This window comes from Haemorhous mexicanus, chromosome 1 (genome assembly GCF_027477595.1).
Source record: "Haemorhous mexicanus isolate bHaeMex1 chromosome 1, bHaeMex1.pri, whole genome shotgun sequence".
Lineage (NCBI taxonomy): Eukaryota > Metazoa > Chordata > Aves > Passeriformes > Fringillidae > Haemorhous > Haemorhous mexicanus.
This window is the reverse complement of record NC_082341.1, coordinates 36,149,621-36,168,160: the sequence shown is the minus strand read 5'-3', so window position 1 is coordinate 36,168,160 and position 18,540 is coordinate 36,149,621. Positions and strand designations below refer to the sequence as shown.

General features: G+C 34.1%; 1 protein-coding gene across 2 annotated transcripts in view; it reads left to right on the top strand.

The window, feature by feature from the left end:
• The window catches only part of TBC1D5 (TBC1 domain family member 5), a 317,365-nt gene that overhangs the window by 62,453 nt on the left and 236,372 nt on the right, over window positions 1-18,540 (top strand). The window contains exon 3 of one of the 2 annotated variants that reach the window (XM_059845985.1): window positions 7,457-7,611. The exons of the other annotated variant lie outside the window; for it this stretch is intronic. The gene's annotated coding sequence lies outside the window, so the exon portion shown is untranslated. The remainder of the gene's footprint in view (window positions 1-7,456; window positions 7,612-18,540) is intronic. 2 annotated transcript variants of the gene reach the window in all.

The following is an 18,540-nucleotide window of genomic DNA, read 5'->3' as shown; positions in this document are numbered from 1 at the left end:
TCTTTATTTTTATTAAGAACGGCTTAATTGTTTCATACTTGATCACTTTGTCTACAGATTACCACTCTGTGTGTTTGTAGTTTGCTACTTGTTTCTCATCAGTAACATCTCTTCAGCTCTAAATCCAAGGAAGAAACAAATATACAGATTTATTTTTATCCCTTCATTTTGTCTGCATTTCACTAATTTTCATTTTATTGGGCCAGATAGGCCAAAGAGAAAACTAAGGCTTTGTACGCAAAGAGATGAGGTTGGTTTGATTATGAATTAATATCTTTTAAAAAATCAGAATTTAACTGTTTTTAAAGATGCAATTTTAAAAAGTACTGTCATTGACACTCATTCCAAAAACATATTTAATGTATTATCAAAACCATTTAACTTCCTTTAAAATAATCCCCAATCTCTCAGCACTTTTGACTGAGAATAGGTATAATCTCATGTATTGTGTAATCTTACTGATTTTAGCTGAAGTCATTCCTTTGCCTTATCAAAGTTGGCTCAGCTACAGGGAGGTGGAGGTGTGCTTCTGTGCAGTGATGGTTTTCTCCTGAGCAGAACTCCAGCGTTACCAGTTCCTGACAGCTGCAAGCCAGCCTCTGGGCATCTTGCTAAATTTTCAAATGTAATTATACAGTAGACTTCCTTTAACAAATTCTGTGTTCCCCGCTATAATTACAACAGCTCTTGCCTCTAGCCTGTTCCTTATCTTACAACCCACCTCCATCTCTCCCACTGCTGGCTAGTGTTATCAAGTAGAGCCGATGGATCTAGAAAAGCAGAGTTTATTCTCGCTGCTGTCTTTCATCCATACAGAAGATATGTTTCTTCTGATCCATCATACTTATATGACATGTCCCTTAAAGCTGAAGATTGTTCTCTCATTCACAGATGAGTGTTGATTAGCATGCCACTTTGATTTTTCAAACCATTTTTGATTGTTATTACAGGACAGGAGTTAAGGAATTATTAGGAGCAATCCATGAAGTGGTGAAGAAGCCAGGACAAGGAAAGGAGGTCTTCTAAAAAAACTTTGTTTTCATGCTGTGCAGTTCAGGTTTCTTTCCACTATTTGTGTGTTAGGTTTTCATGTGTTCATACTCCTTTTAAGAACACACATTTAATGCAGTAATAAAAATAATTAGTGATACTTTTACATGAAATGCTACATAATTTTACAAAGAATGATGAAACAGATAAGTTACCCACAGATATTCTCAATCTAATATTGGCTCATGACAAGTAAATTTAAAAACAACTATGCAGAGTAATAATCTCCTGTCCACCTGTCTCTTAGCAAGGGAAGTGATGGGTTTGCATGTGGAAATCTGAAGGTAAGAGATAAATAAGAGAGAACTTACACTGTTGAAGATGTGCAGAGACACTTCTCCTTTTTCTTCAGTGTCTTGCTGTAGTTGGCTGTGGTAGATGGACTGGCAGTGAAGAACTGTATTGCCTGGAAGGTGACTAATTACCACTTTTCAGTCTGTCCCACAGCAGGATCAAGTACACATTGATCAAATCTTTCCTGAGAAGCTTCAGTTAGTGTCATACCCCAGCACTCCTTGAAGTCATGCTCCCATTGACTTTCCATTGTTTGCCTACATCTTTCTAAGCATTATGATATCAAAAGCTGTATAAAGTACAGAAAGAGATGGAAAAAAGTAATTTTCAGTTGTTCAATGCAGGTGCTGCCACATGTCCTACCACTTGTGCACACACCCAACCACATGTGCTTTGTGTGCTTGCCAGTGTATTTTGGTGAGAGGTGTTTTTCAAAGATCAAACAATATTTACTCTTTTGATTTGTATTCTTCTCAATTCATTGATATCCTGTGTAATGGTTTACTGCTGGTCCATTTTATGTTCATATCTATGATGTGCCTTTTCTAAATGTAGCACTTTTGATTTGTCTTTATTGATTTTTGATTATATCTTCCATTTTTCAAAAGCATTTGGAAATCTTTCCTTTGTGGTACTGCTAGTTTCTACCAACATTCTATAATCTGCTGATTTAAAAAATACTTACTTGGAGTCACTAGGATTGTTATGAAAATACCAGATAGAAACAGATGAAACAAATGTATTCTGAATAACATTTGTAATACATGTATATGGTTTGAGAGAGCTGTTAAAAATATATTTTTTAGAACAATTGCTCTCTGATTTCAATAGCTTTTGTGTCCAGCCTATAATGATTATGTCTGGGCAGTATTTTGTTACATATGGCAGCAACAATGCAGAACATGTTTAAATTAATCTGAAGTTTGTATCATACTCATACTTCCCATCCATGAACCTGGTTAGCAGTGAAGTAATTCAGATGAGTTTGAAGGGATCAATAATTCTTTTTCCCTATGTTCTTTTATCTTCTTGAAATTTGTTTCTGCAATATTAGGTTCTAGAATCTTTTCAGGTTTCACTGGTAGACTGTAACTTGAAGGTGGGACTTAGGCCCCCTGAGGGGAGACTGGAGAGGACTTGTTCTAAGTTTGGTTGATTGTTTTTTTTCTTTTCTACTTCTTTTGATTTCCTTTATTCTGATCTTTTAGAAATAATGAGACAACAGATGTTATGTCGTTCTCCATAATTTCAGCAAGACTTTTCAGGTTGATGTTTTCTGTTTTTTGGGTTTTTTTTAATTCCTTTTGTTACTTTATTTCCTCTCCTTGTTTGTAGCACTGGCATGTGTGTCTTGTATCACCGTAGGTCTCATTGATCACTGGTACAGGACATGGATGATGACTTTTTTTCCAATGAGACAAGCTGACAGGATATGTAGAAGAAATTTTCTTTGCTTTTGCATGTTTTTTATAACTTCAGAAAGGCACAGTTAGGCTTGTAGTAAGATTTCAAAGGCTACCATCAGAATGTTGTGTTCCTTTGTCACAGCTTATCTACTAGGTGGAATGGCAATAAACAGGTCAGTTCCAAAAAAAAATGAGATCCAAAATTTTTCTTCTCTGAAATGTAAAATTAGAGGTGATTACATAGTAAAATCATCATTGTAGCCTTTTGAACTACAGGGCATTAAAATGGATCAGGTAGAAGATTGAGGTAGGATATGGGGAACTTTGTCCTCGTCTGTTTTATCAAAACATACTAAGGAAATCCTTTTATCCTGAATGACTTTGACTTTGGTATTGGGTAGGATGACCTATGAGTGGCCTTTTCTTGGTGTTCAATAAATTTGTGTGTGACCACTTACTCTTCTTGTAAATTGCAAGATGGAGAATTTCACCCTGATATAAAGCTACAAAATTAGGAGCAGTGAAAGCAGGGTGGATTTTTTTTCGGGTCTGTCATATAAGCTGAGCCCTCTTGCCCACCAACAGAGAATGAGAACAGAAGAATTGTTTATACCAACTGATACTGTCTCTTTAAAATTCAGTGTTTTGTCTTTTACCTTTCAGTTTGCTTTATAGGTCACTTAATTTTTGTTACTTTCCTTTATTATGAGCTAAGAACAGAATGTTGCTGAATATGCTAAAATAGACGTATATTTTTTAAGGTTGGCATTTAAGCAGAGAAAGAATCATGCTTAATGCTGCTGTGATAATAAATAGTACTATAATTGATTGTTGATAGAAACCCTTAAAATATATTTTTATGGTTGAAATGTACTTTGGATAAACAGTGTTCAGTTTGCCTATTAAAATAATTCACTATATACCGTGGTTTCTTTGAGTATTAAGGAAGTAGGACTTTTCCAACAACAGTAATTGGTTGACACTGCTTGACCTTAATGCAAAGCTACAGTATTTAATGAACAAACGGAGGGAATAAAGTTTTGATAAATAAGGCAATTTTCATGAAACCTTTAGAAATATGCTTGAAGTCTTTTAGTGTTAGATTGACGGTTTCTCCTTTTGTGAAAAGAATAAGTGAATAATTTAAGGCTATATTTCATGTTTTCAGATCTTCATTCTGTCATATAAATAATAGACTGTGAAATGCAGCAGCTCTTGCATTCACAGATTTAATAGACCTGTACAAGTGAGTATCTTTCTTGGCTTCTGGCATCTTAGAATGCTCTTTTGTGTGTATGTATACCTGAGAAGCAATGCAAAAGTGGGACTCTCTTCAGTAACCAAATTCCATACTTTAAACGTGCCACATATACTGTTTTTAAAGGAATTGTTCTTCTTAAAATACTTTCATTGCATCTTGATGTCAATGTTAGTATTCTTGGGTTTTAATTCTGTATTATGATGGACAGATGTCAAAAAAGCAGCACATGGCTATTTGAAATTAAAGTCTAATTTAAAATTTATTTACTTAAAGAGAGACTATGTGACAGGAATTCAGATTTGAATCCCTCAGCATAAGTCTTTGAAATACCATTGAATCTTGATGAGAAATTAATCAAATGTATTTACTAAAATAGTGAAATATCAAGGTAATTTGTTTACTACATGAATTCTTAGTTCTGTAATTTTTGTTTTAATGGAGACAGTATTGAGGGAGGAAGAACAGACAATAGTAAAATCAGACTAGTTTCTTTTCTTTGTTCCCATTCCCTTTTCCTCCTCCTGCCCTTTAGTTTAATGTCTTTTGAAAAAAGAGTGAGGTAAGACTTACTGAGAGCAAGTGGCAGAGCATTGGGATGTTTTCATGTTCTTAGCCTTCCATGCAGAACATGGCTGTGTGACTAGTGGACCATGGGAAGCAGAAATGCTTCTTTGAAAGGTATGTACTATTGTACCTGTTTTGTTACCTTGGAAAAGTAGCTTCCCTAAACACTTCCATTTAGAGGTTTAAGGCAGATTACCTGTGTTTGCTTCCTGATACCTACTCCTTTAAACATTGGAGTAATTCTAGTTGTTAGGAACCTTCTACTAGCATATGATAGTGAATTCCCGCTTTCCTCCCTCATATGTGGGAATGGAAGCATTTGTGCAAATAAGGAAATACCTTTATTTCCTTATGTTATTCATATATTTAAGACTTTATTCATATATTGAAGACTGTTTTCTGCAAATGATGTTCAGGACATCTGACAGATGGTCTGCGTTTGTGATGGTATTGATTTATGCAGTCCTCATGTAGGTTCCAAAAATGTCTAGTAGGTATCCTTCAAAATGAGCTGTCTACATGAGGATGCCTCACTTTTGCTAAAAGACAGGCAGATTCTGTTTGTGCTTACTAATAGCTCATGTCGAGAAGCTACTTTTTCTAACTTTTCAAGAAAAAAAGCTTTTATATCTTTTGTCATGGTAATAAAAATCTTAACATAATCTTCTCTTCTGTTTTTAAGCTACTCTGGTAACTTATTAATGTCTTCATCTTTTTTCATTTTCTGAGATAATTTTCTTCATATTCACAGTAAGTCCACCTTTTGATTTCAGCTAGGCCAAATGCTGAAATGGAGATCATACTTTTCCCATTCTCCCTGTCTATCCAACTTGTTTGTAACTCAGAAAACATTAATGCAGGCAAAGAGACCATTTTTCAGTCTAACTTATTGAAAAAACTGTCAAAACTGTATGAATCACACAAAAATCTTTGTGCTGAACTGGTGTGAAATACGTTGTCATCACCTCTGTTGTCAGAACTTACACAGAGTAATATTTTCTATTTATTTTGCTACATGAACATTATTTAAGCCATTGGCTGGGCATATTTCTGTAGTTTCAGTAGGAATTTACAGGATTAGTGTCTTAAATGTATTGATTTTATTAAACCAACCAGTCACCATTTGGGTCCACCTGTGACTGAGTTGGCTTGAGATACTCGAGCAGTACATTTGTTATTATTCATTGTTGCTACAGTACAAGACTGTGGTCTCACTGTTTGTAGAGGTAGTAAGTCCTCTACAAACATACATATACAGCGTTTGGGTGGAAATGCAGGAAGGAGGGTATAAAAAGCAAAGGAAGGCAATGGAAAGGCAGAACAGCAAACGGTGCTTTGCTAGTGGCTGAATGGACACATTTGCTAATGCTGATGATTTATTTTAGATTCTGAAATGGTTACTGTTCTTTATTTAGTCAGTGTGGCTGTTTTTGTTTAATTTGTTAACACCTATAGAAATTAGAAAGAACAGTAGTTATGACAAATGGACTATGTAATTTGAAAATTGTATTTTGTCACATGTTTTAGTCACAAAACCTAGTTGAAATCAATTGTCCAAACATTCACTTAACATATTAATAAGTAATACAGGAATACTCTAAGCCCTCTTGAATTAGATATATTACATCTTGTTACAAAATTTAATGCCAGACTTAATAACTCAAAGTATGCTCTAGAATAAAAATACATTTATGTGCTAGTATGTGATAATTAGAATGCTAATCCAAATTACAAAAAAACCCCTAAACTCACTATTCAGTTGGAACTGTTTTATATACTCAAGAGTAGACAATTACCTTTAATTTAATTTCTTTTTTAAAAATTCCATTTTTTATTTTTGCAAGTGGATATGCTTTTTTGTGGTGTATTTCTAAATATTGCAACGCTGTAATAGTACAGCTGTCAGATTTCAACATTGGTCATATTTCAGGAGCTATTTGGGTATTTACCTGCAAAATCAGTGTCATTTAGGACTTTTATAAAAATGTGTCTAAATGGTTGTGTTCTCACATTTCTTGTTGAAAACGCCATAGAAACAGTACAGTACCACCATTTCAAAAAGGGAAGATGATGTTTCCAATTCAACACCGTTAGCTTTGCATACTTGTAACAGGAAGAATTATTTTAAAATATAATTTTATCCTGCCATGAGTAGACCTATATCATCTCACAGTTGTTGAAAAATTCTGCATAAACATATTTTGAAGAGGGTTTGTTTGAATTTTTTTGGGTTTTTTTGTGATTTGAGCAGTTAAAGGAGTTAATGAAAGATTAACTTTGATGATCAGTTGCTGATGTTGTGTTTGTTAAATTTTTCTTAGAACCATAATCTTCAACATTTTTAGTGTGTATGTAACCAGCTGTATTGTGCTGTTGACCCATATACAACTTCTTGTGGTCTTATCAATAATGATTGAACAACCTTCTAGAAAATAGATCTAAAATACTAAATTACAGAAATTTGTAAGGTACATATTTTTAAGAAGTTCATTCACAGGAGGAGAAATTGAAGTAATGCTGAGAAATATCCGAGTCACGTGTTGATAAAAATTTCAGATTGAATGCTAAGTCGCCATAATGTTCAAGTTGTTAGAGCTGTCTATCATTATTGTAATCTTAGAAATAAGTAAATTAAACCACATGAATTTACTTTACATGTTGTTTCCATCTCTCCTGATACAGGATTATGTGAAGTACAGTACTTACCTGACTTGAAAATACTGAAGCTAATTTCAGTCACTTTTGGTTTTGTTATATTGAAATGTCCAGAAGAAATGCGGTGCCTATGTCTTGAATCCTTAACTTGAATTCTGTTAGAAATAAAAAACTCAAGCTATTCTTAGGATTTTTTTCATTAAGTATATTTATTCTCCATCTGAAGGTCAATTCCAGAAGTCTGGTACCAGGACTGCCATTCCAGCTTCCTCATTGCTCCTGGTGGCTGGGGCATATCCCAATGCTATTTGCCTGTTGAATGTGTGGAGAATATCTTCCTGAAGACAACTGTCTCTTTTGTATTTGAGCACCTGCCACTACGTGAGTTATTTTTTTTGTATTTTTTTAAAAAAGCAAACTGACTTTGCCTCATTTTCATTTATGTCAGAGTTACACATTTAACATTTATAAAAGTGTTTGTGATGTGTCTCCTTCAGTTGTCCAAAAACTATTTTCTTACCATTTCTGTATCAAAAGAAATCTTACTTTTACAAACACAGGTTCTTTTCTCCCCAGTTTGCTGCATTAAATTTTAAAAGACATGTGAAAATAGTGACTGTAGTATTTGGTTTTAAAACTGATGGATAACTGTATTGCAGTCTGCTTCCCACAGAACTGGTGGAACATAGACCCTGTCAGTGGGAGCTTTTCTTTACTTTCTCCCATAATATGCCCTAAGTCCCGACCTGAAGGGGCAATTCACTCTCTAATTTAATCCTCTCCTTAACATTAACAACATGGCAGTGTTTAGTAATGATACAGTGTTTACTGTTAAAGACTTGCCAATTTGGCCTTAAATAGCTAGACTATATTACCTCAATTTGCCATATTCCCTCTGTTTAGTTTGGAATTACCTTGCAAATGTTAAGGTGATAGTATTGAATTGTATAAAGGAATTATAAATTGGAAATCCTTGCAAGGTGGATTTAAAGTTCTAGTGTTGGTCTATAGAAACACACTAGTTCAAGTAGTTAAAGGTCAGTAAACTAATTTTAATAGGCACTTTTTTTTTCTTTTACTGACTTCCATCAGTGCCTTTAATTAGTTATTTTTCCTTCCTATTCTCTGGGTAATTTAAAACTCCATTCTGAAATGATTTTTTAAGACTTATATGAGCTTGAATATGTAGTTTCTGTACCTTTTAAGTGTAGTTAGTTTTTTCCAGTGTTGCAATAAAGTACAGAACACTATGCAGTACATTAAAGAAATAGAGCCTATGCATCAGAACAATTTTCATGCCTCACTCAATTCTTAATGTAAATTAGTAGGAACATTGGTTATCCATTTGAGAAATTGAGTTGGTATAAAAATAAAAATGCACTTATGGTATGTGGTGCTTTGTGTATCATCTTGGGAGTGTTTTGCTGTTTATCTGTCACTTGCATTAGAAAAAGCAGTCACTGGCTGCAGGTGACATTAAAAATTAAAGGTTAACCTCAATTTCTTTACTGACCAGACGTGGGGCAGAAAGTTCTTCTGGATGTGTGCCTGGATTTTGGAACTGTCAAATAGAGTTGAGAAGTAGAGACTGGTGCTTTTGGTGGCTTAGTCTTTTTGTATCTGCATGTGTGATTCTGATTTCACCATTACGAAGTGCTTCTTGTAGGTTATATCAAGATCATTTTCCATTGCATCCAACTTTGTGAAATTAAAAAATTACACGATAACACTATAGTAAGTAATTATAATGAACTCATTTTACTGATCTACATAATTCTAGGAATGTCTTTTTATTTTGTTGCTTAGAAAAACTAATTAAAATAGCTGTCTTTCCTATTACTAGAGAATAAGTGTCTTTCAAAAACTAGTTAAAACTGTTTTTGAAAATTGCCTTAGAAGTTTTTGAATATTCTGGTTACGTTTAATGTAAGACAAGATTTATATACTCATGAACAAACCTAGAAGGTCTTTCTTTAAGTTTTTGACAAACTCGGCTTGTCCCTCATGGTGCCTGCAGGGTGAGCCAAGCTCAGTAGCATGAGCTTCCCTTGTCTGTCACTCCAAATGTTGGAGGCAGCATTCAGGCTACTGAAGAAGGGTTCAGGCAGCCAAGGTTTCCATGTAACCTGCCAGATATCTCTCCTTTGTTAAAGAGGTATTGTGCTTGTTCAGTGGTGGACCAGACTTCAGGCAAGTCTTGATCTTTGAGATGCAACTTGAAGCTGAGGCTGCTGCTCTTACCTTCTGTTTCATCTCCTAATTTTCTTAACCATGCAGTAAAGTAGCATGTATGTAGTGAGTAGATCTGGCTTCTGGTTGACTAATGAGGGAAAATGAGAAGGGAAGAAAGAAAAATCAATTTTATTTTGTGAGTAAAGTAGACTGCCAAGATGCATAGTTTTTTTCTTCCTCCATCCTTCATTTACCAAACAATGATGTTTGGTCCGTGGCCATTTTCCCTCTTCTGTCCGTGGCCGTTTTCCCTCTTACACCTCTTCATAGGAAAACAAGAAAATAGAAGTTTCATTAAAGAAAACAATGCATATTGCTAATTTAGAAAAGAACACTACAATTGATGTATGTGAGGAACCCTAGTATTTCAGATGTCTATAATCTTTTCAAAATGATATATCTGTGTGCTTGCTTCATAGTAAGCTTGGCACAGTTGTTTCAGGACTGGTATACTGTAGTCAGATTGTTCTGACTACAAATTAAATCATGTTAAGAATTCTTTGGTGGAAAAGTAATAATGTTCATTTAGTGTGCTTTACTTATTATTTCTAATTTGTTAAACCTATATTTAAGACAGATAATTTCTCTGAAGACAAAATATTTTTAAATGCTAGTTACTAATTTTCCTGCAGTTCCCACTGCTTGAAATTTTTCCAATGTTCTCTAAGATTGGTTTCACTTAATATTTCTTGGTTTCAGATATTTTTATGTTGACACAATACTGAAGCTGGTCAAACAAGTTTCACCATTGAAGTGATTTATAAAGAAACTGAAATACTATATAGCTTTAAACATAGTTCCTTTGACTTAGGGAGTAGTTAAATCCCATATAATAGTTGATAATTGTTGGCTTGCAGCCTGGTTCTAAAGTCTTTGTTTTAGAAACTGGGTTATGAAGCATCAAGAAAACTGAATGTTGGGTCTTTTTCAGATGAAATATCTCAGGTAATTAAATACTTCAGGAATTTATAATTTGTTTATGATTTGAAATACAGTGCTTTGTAAGAAGAAATCTTTAAGTGATTTTATGTATTGTCTTACAGGCTCTAGAATAGGCATGTTATAACTTCTCAGTTAACTTAAATTTAAGTAAACTTCTCTATCTATTAGTCTAAAAAGCGCTAGTGATTTGCAACTATATTACAGATGGCATCTTTTCTTAAATAGTACAATAATCTGTGTTTTGTGGAACAAGTGAATTACCCATTTGTTACACTGTTATGCAGCTCATAGAGGTCATCACACATCTGTATGAACAGAACATATAAGTATTTTAAAAATCCAACACCAATTCAAACAACCCAAATAATTGCTGTGTTTCTGTTGCTGCTATTCCTACAGGGTTGGTGGTCCATTTTCTTGTGTTTAATTTATGGCTGTATTGCAGAGATGGGCTCAAGAAAGATAAGCATAAGATAAGGACTTTTTTCTCAGATGTAGAAAACTTGCAGGACATGCAGTTTCAAACAGTGGAAGAACAGGTCCGGGATCGAGAGTTATTTTGCAAAGCACTAAAATCAAGTTATATCAGTTCCACTTCACGGTACATAATATCAAGTCAAGACTAGTACTTGCCATAGCTTTATTTTCAGTAGCTGTCTGATTCTCCTGGTGAGGACTAGTGGTAGTGTGTGTTATTAGCCCATTGTCTTCAGACATCCTTCTTGTTTCTCCTCTTTGTACCATGTTAGATTACTTTTATAGCTGACAAATTTGGTACTGATTCACATGCTTGTTTCCTTGTTAGTTCAAGATTCCTGTGGCAGTGGTCTTTGTACACTGCATGTCCCTTGCCCTTGCCCCTGCCCCTGGCATGTTGCCCCATTTCCCTCCTGAGCCTCCTTTTGGAGCAACATGACTCTGAAGCCTGAGCTGGCTATAGATTCTGCAAGAAATTTTTCATTCTACTTAGTGGTTGCTTTGTAGTTCATCTTCATTTTAACCACAAAACCATCCTTGCCAATACAAAGGAAGAACTGACTTCTGCCTTGCAGTACTTTAAAGTGGGCTTTATAACAAAAATGAGAGGCCCTTTATACCAGGGCCTCTAGGGATTTAGGCCTCTATAAGTAAAGGATGGTACATTTAGATGAAATCTAAGCAAGAAATTCTTAACAGTTAGGCTGTTGAGACATGGAAATGGGTTGCCCAGAGAAATGCAGATGCCGCATCCTTGGAAGTGTTCAGGGCCAGGTTGGATAGGACTTCGAGCAACCTCATCTAGTACATGTCCACCTCTCTGCCCATGACAAGAGGCTGAACTAGGTGTTCTTTAGAGGTCCTTTCCAAGCCAAACTTGAGGAAAGCAGCTTCTTGCTTTTATTTTAACTGATTAGTATTATGTATGTCTCTTACATAGTTTCATTTCATAATGTTTATTCTGCATTTTGTTGACTTTCAAACTTTTTTAGAGACGTTGCAGTGATTACAAGTTGTACTGATTGAACCTGATCAAAAGACTTTAATTTGTGGTTCGGTTTAGTTTTGTTTTCAGTAAGAGATAAGTGCTATCTTAGACGATAATAAATGCTGATCAGAATTTGTTAAAAAGAATTTGTTTAAATTGTTCTTAAAGGATTAAAAGTGGCAGTCTTAAGAAAATTTGCATGAAGTGAACAATGGAGAGGGGAAACAGTTGGGTTGCCAGTGGTGTCTATAGCTAAAAAAGCCCCCAAGATTGTTATGATGTGTTGGTGTATTTGAAGTGATCCTCCTACCATAGATGTGACAATCACAGACAGTTCTCTCTAATGCGTTTAGAGCTGTGCTAATGTTCCAGTAAAGTTTTAAGGACAAAATAAATTTTCTAAAATATTGGCTGTAATTTCCCTTGAAGGGAGGGGATGCTATTTCATGGCTATCCTTGACTCTCTTTTTTCTCCCTCTGTTCCTCCTGAAGAAATTCTGTGGAACTTAGAGAATGCTTTGCTTCCAGAACAAATTCTAAAGGAAGTTCTCAGAATTTTAGTGGGTTTTGCTCTTTAGGTTATATGGATTTAAATGTCTAAACATGTACTGAAGGATATTGACAGGTACCAGTGTAGATGCCAGCCGTGTGCAGTTGGAGTCCTGTACTAGGCACTGATCTGCAATGCAAGCAGCAGCAGTTCTCAGTTGTTGTGACTGGCCAGCATTTGTAATTTGATGGAAAGCAGATGAATAAAGCCAAATTAAAGTGACAGTGATGACCAACTGCCTAGTAATTTAAGACCCTGCACACATTGCTTAGTGCTATTTATTCAATACATATATAGTAAATATAGACCTTTATGCATTTCTCTGAGGTGATAGAAGCCATGGTGGGCAGAAGTTATTGTGTATTACGAGCACTCTCTCATATTTGAATAAATTAATGTGGAACTTATATAAAACTCAGAACTTTCTGAGCAGCTTCATCTGGTTTTGTTCAAGCTTTCATTGAGTGATGTACATTACATAACTTCATATTAAACACTTTCTTTGCAACTTTCTTTGTATAATTTCTACAGATTTGTAGTTTTTAAAAAATTAAAATCTTGCCACCAACTTTTGCAGTAGATTCCTCCATATTATGTGTCTGATCCTCTAAGATCTTTCCTCATAAGCATTAGTGTAGTAAGAGTTGATTCTGGTATGAATGGTTCAACTAGATTAACAAGAGGTGGTTGAATGTTGTTTTGTCATTTTTGTTAAGCAGCATGCATGCCTTAGAGTTATAGAAAAGGTTACCTTGAAACTTGCAATATTTATCATCTTTTGCAAGGGAATTTTACATCAGGTGCAAGAATTTCTCTGTATTATAAATGTTCTAAATTTATTTTCGCATATTAATCTAGATAATTTTAAAATCCAGAAGTGTAGTTTATAGTGGGATCCAAGCTGGATCTGAGGAAAAAAAATAATTTTTTTCTGTCATTTGGCAGAGAGGAGTAAGGGATAAAAAAGAAAGAAAATGCTCTTCCTTTTAAGTGAATGTGTTCTTCCCATAGAATGTACCAACAAAAAGTAGATCAAGACAGTCTTGCTTGGAGACACTCATACCATCTGACAGGAAAGTGATTTTAATTAATTTAAAATCCAGAAGCAACAGTATTTCTTCCTGAGTAAATGGTTGGAAGACCTTAATTACACATTGCTCTTGAAAGCACAGATTGCACTTAGTTTCTTTTTGGTCTTTTAGACTCGGACTTTGGAAAGTATTTAACTTACAGGAGATAATGGAGTACTTTCCTGAATTGACAGGCTGTTAGTGAGTTTCTCAGTATGAATATAGCTACTTGAAAAGAATAGGAATTTGGTGGAATGTTTTGGGGTTGGGCATGTTTGGTTTGGTTTTGTTTATATAACAGAAAATCATCCAATACCTTCAGCTGGATTTTGGCATCAAAATTTTTTAAAATATTTGCTGTGGAAAAAGTAAGTTTTGACAAAAGCAACGGAAGTGGCAAAGTGTTGAAGTTGTGAATCAGTATCTAGTTATGTCTGATCATGATGTAGTGCTGCAGTTGAGAATATTTTATAGTGTGAAACTGCTCTAGGTGAATAGCGACCAGATAGAGGAATAGTGAGTGACTAATTGTATTTCTAGATTCATTTAACTTATTAAATGCACTTTTTTGTGAATGAAATGTAAACATAGAATGGAATTGTGGTTACTTCTGTACATGAAAACTATAGTTATGAAACCTGCATGGTTTTGTAGCATTTTAAGGGGAAATAATCATGATTTTGTTTTACTTTATTGTTTAGTTTTTAGCAAAGACACATTTAAATATTACAAATTTCCCATACAAAACATTTTTCTTATTCCAAAAGATACTGTAAAAAACATCATTAAGGGGATGGAGTGACTATTTCATGTAAAAAAGAAAGTTTCTCATTCATAACATTTTTGCTCTGCATGAGGATCTAATGCCTTATGCTCCTAGATAGTTAGAAAAGAAAATTTGGGTAATGCAATTTTTAAAATTTTTCTGACCCTACTTTTCAGATGTTATTCCTTTCTTGAATATATCCTTAGTGGACAATGCAGATTTCATATGAAAGCTTCTTTGAAGACTTTTGTAAAACCTGCATTTAAGATTTTGCCAGTATTAAAATTGCTTCCAGTATCTTGTTTCTTGTGACTATTTTAAGTTTTATAATTTATACTGAAGTTTCAGTATTTTCTCTGTGGTAAGTACTAGGGAATGGTATCAGATTGTTTTCCCTGTTTTCTGTACAAACAAGCTCTGAGTTTGGGAAAATCTTAACATCCCTCAAGTTTTTGCAGTTAAAAGTCCCACAAAATAACTTTCCCTTTTCACAGTATTTGTAGGGTGCTAAGAGGAAGGTTTTCTTGTTTGGTAGCCACAATTTGTCTGGTGTAGCAGTGATACTGACTTCCCTACTGCCAGGCATTTAGCAGAAGCTTGGGAAATGTAGTACTTTACACAGAAAAATTAATTGGTTCAAGTAATTGGGAAAAGGGAAATGATGTTTAATGGAAGAAACTGATGGTTTGGGCTATTGTCTTCCTCCACTTGTCAAACTGGAACAGAATCTTGAAGTCCTTTTAGATTCATTTTTATTGCAAGCCACAGCTTATTACAAAGCCAGGGGAGACCAGAAAATTCACTGTTCTTTAAAATATCTCTTTGAATATATACACAGTCCATGCATTTCAAGTTTTGTCTTCCAACATGTTGAGTAACTTGAAAAACAGCATATATAACCAGCAATTTCATTATACACAGAACTGATCCAACTCATCTTACATGCCCAGTTTTACTTCCTTAAGATGTGTGGCATTTTTCATTCTCGTAGTGATTCTCAGGTATCAAGGAATCACCCCCTTAAAAACAACATATGTATCTGAGACTGTGGTAGTTTGGGAGCTGTTTCATTTCATATGTTTGCATTTGCAGTCTGAAAATGTCACACTAAGCTCTTACCAAAACACACCAAAAAAAAAGTTCCTCATTTAAAAATTTGTCAGAATATTTGGACCTATTTGATTTGCCAGTTTTTCATTCTGGAAGCTTAGATTTTTGAGTCAGAGTTGCATGTTATAAAATTAAACAAAATACTTAACTGACCATCACAGAAAAATCATGATAGTGTGTGCACAGAAATACACAGTGTTTGTGTGTATGTCTCACAAGAGGTATGAGAGATTAATGTTTTTCTTAACTGGAAAATTCTTTTTCCACTCTAAGGATATTTAAAAATAATTCTATCCATTTGGTGGAGCAATAGCTTACTTAATGAAATTTGATATTTTGAAGTTTTTCATTCTTGTGTAACATCTGTAAACATGTTCCCAAACCTTACATGCAGTTCTGTAATTAACTTAGTGTTTCCATTGTGATTTTTCAATGAATAGAAAAAATGCTATTTATACAGATGAGGGAAAAAACTAATTTTCCTCAGCAATACAGTTGTTAGATTTTGGTGGGGTTAAAATACAAACCATCACTGCAAAATCTGGGGTTTTTTATTACCTGCTTGAAATCCCCTGTAGGTTTTACACACTTTGAATAAGCAGAGAAGTGTAGTCTAGCCCCCTGTCTGTACAAGGGTAAGATCTATTAAGACACAAAGCATTTTTTAACTTTTACTGAAGACCTGTACCTCTCTGATCACAGCAGTTAGTTTCTTTATTTTCATTAGGTTTTTTTTCCGTGTAATGTACATAGAAAGTTAATGATGAAAGAGTAGTAAAGTATTCATTGAAACTGAAAATTATAGTATTTGCAAATATAAAAATCATAATTTACATAAATTTTATAGTCAAGAACATTATGAATGTAAATATGCCTTCATCTATTCTCAATCTTATAATGCCATTTGTTGTCCAGTGGGAGATGAAGAGTGATGTTGAGACTGCTGTTTAACCTATTATAGCAGCCTAAAGAAATTAAATAGCCTTGATGTAAATATGAGGTGGGAAAAGAGTATTCATCTCCATTAAGTGACATAAAAAACCATGGTAAGAATAACAGGCGTGTGGGTATGCAATAAATGCTGTAGTGCCTAAATTTGGACACTAATTATAACCACAAGGACAATTGCCTCCCACGTACTTAAACTTTAATTTCAGTAAGTTTTCAGACCAAAAATGTGCTTCACAGTTCTTTAGGCACCAAATGTGGATTTTCTCTTGCATTCTTTTTTCATCTGATACATGATTCCTTTTCCCCTGCTATTAAATGAGGGCCTAATATTAAAAAGCTGAATTCATTATGTACTCCTTGGTACAATGAGATCTTTAGACCTTGTATTTTACTAGATCTCATAGCTATGCTGAGGAAGTTCTACTCATTTTTTAGTGCCATAAGCAAATGTTGCATCATTATATTCAAATTATTTGGAGCAGTTGTTTCAGCTTCATATGAATGTTACTTACACCTGTGGATGACCAGTAGCTACATAACCTGTTGCACCACATAAGTCACTCCTATTTTATTTCTTGATGATGCACCCTTTCCTAAAATTATTTTTATGTTACATTAGATAAAGTAATTTTTATATTGAGTAATTGCATTAAAGTATGACCCATGGGATCATAAATGAGAACCGATATGTTGTATAAAACTATCTTTTAATGTTAATTGAGTATTGCAGTTTCTTTAATATTAAACTGGTTTCCATGCAGGAGAGATCATTTTGATGTTTAGCCATTCCATCTTTGGTATAAATTAAGGTAAAGTATTATACATTAAAAAAAATACAAATCATTACTTCACCTTTACCTTGATATTTAATATTAAAAAAATGCATTATGTCACTGTCTAACCTGATGTAATAATTAAGACATGGTATTTCTAGATCTAATTTGTCTGATGTTTTTCAGTAATTCTGTCTTACTATCCTTTTCTATGCTTGATTAGATAGTTATTGGCTATTACACCTTATCCACATATACTAAGCTATAGATCTCCATCAAATCACCTCTAATCTTGTTATAAATAAACTAAATATACTGATCTTTTGTCCATCTCACACACATAATAAAAAGGATTTCCTGACTGTAATTCTTGTAACTCCTTTTTGACCCTTTTAATTTCAACTTCTTTTTGAATTAAAGATACCAGGCCTGGTTATAGCATTTCAGTGATGCCATATGTGCAGATAATTTCAGGTCCTTAGTACTACCATATATTTCCCTGTAATGCACCCAGGGATTGTTTTTAGCTTCTTAGCTACAGCAACATAGTAAGAGCAAAAAAAGCATTTGGTTATTTACAATGACTTGTAAGTTCTTTAGGGATTCACTGCTTTCTAGGATGTAATCCTCCATTTTATGTGGCCTGTCTTGTAGGTTCTTAATGTTCTTAAGGTAAATAAATTAAAATAATGTAATTTCTACTCCGAGATTTACTTAATTTATGCAGCTTATTGGAAGGATTTTTACTTATTTTTGTCATCACAGAGCTTCAGCTTTTTTACATAACAGTGAAGAATCAGTCATCAGGTTTTATGTGTGTATTGTGTGATTGATATTTTTAAAAAGACAATAAAGGGGACTTCACAAAGCATTAGAGCATTAATATAGCACGAAGAAGGCTTATAATGCGTTTGGCTTCTGCTGATACCTAATGATACGGCAAAAAAAGCACTCTTCTACAAGGCTGCTTTTAAGCTACAAGGGAACCAGAGGAATTGTTAAGAATAATAGATAGCATATCTTGGATTAATTTTTTTAAAATTTGTTTTTAGGAGCAGAAGCACAAAAATCCTGTCTTAATCTTTCTTTTAGGTATGCTGCTTATTTAGCTTTTAGTAACTTGTAATTTAAGATCACAGTTATTAGGTGTATTTCTGCATTTTATATATCGCTCCCAGATGCTACAGTATTAGTTTTTATCACTGCATATTTTATGAAATGTCAGCCTTCTGTTGGCTGCTCATGCAGCATTGTTAGTGATCAAAGCCACAACATAAAGGAGAGGAATCTAAACAGTTGGCTTATCTTTGTCCTTCATTGTGACACAATACCATAAAATTACTTTACTCTATAAAAGGCAGGCAAAGCTTCATGCAGCACACTCTGAAAAGGTGAACTTCTTGTTATGCTCAACAAAATAGATAAACTCTTCTGGGTGATATTTTGTTCAG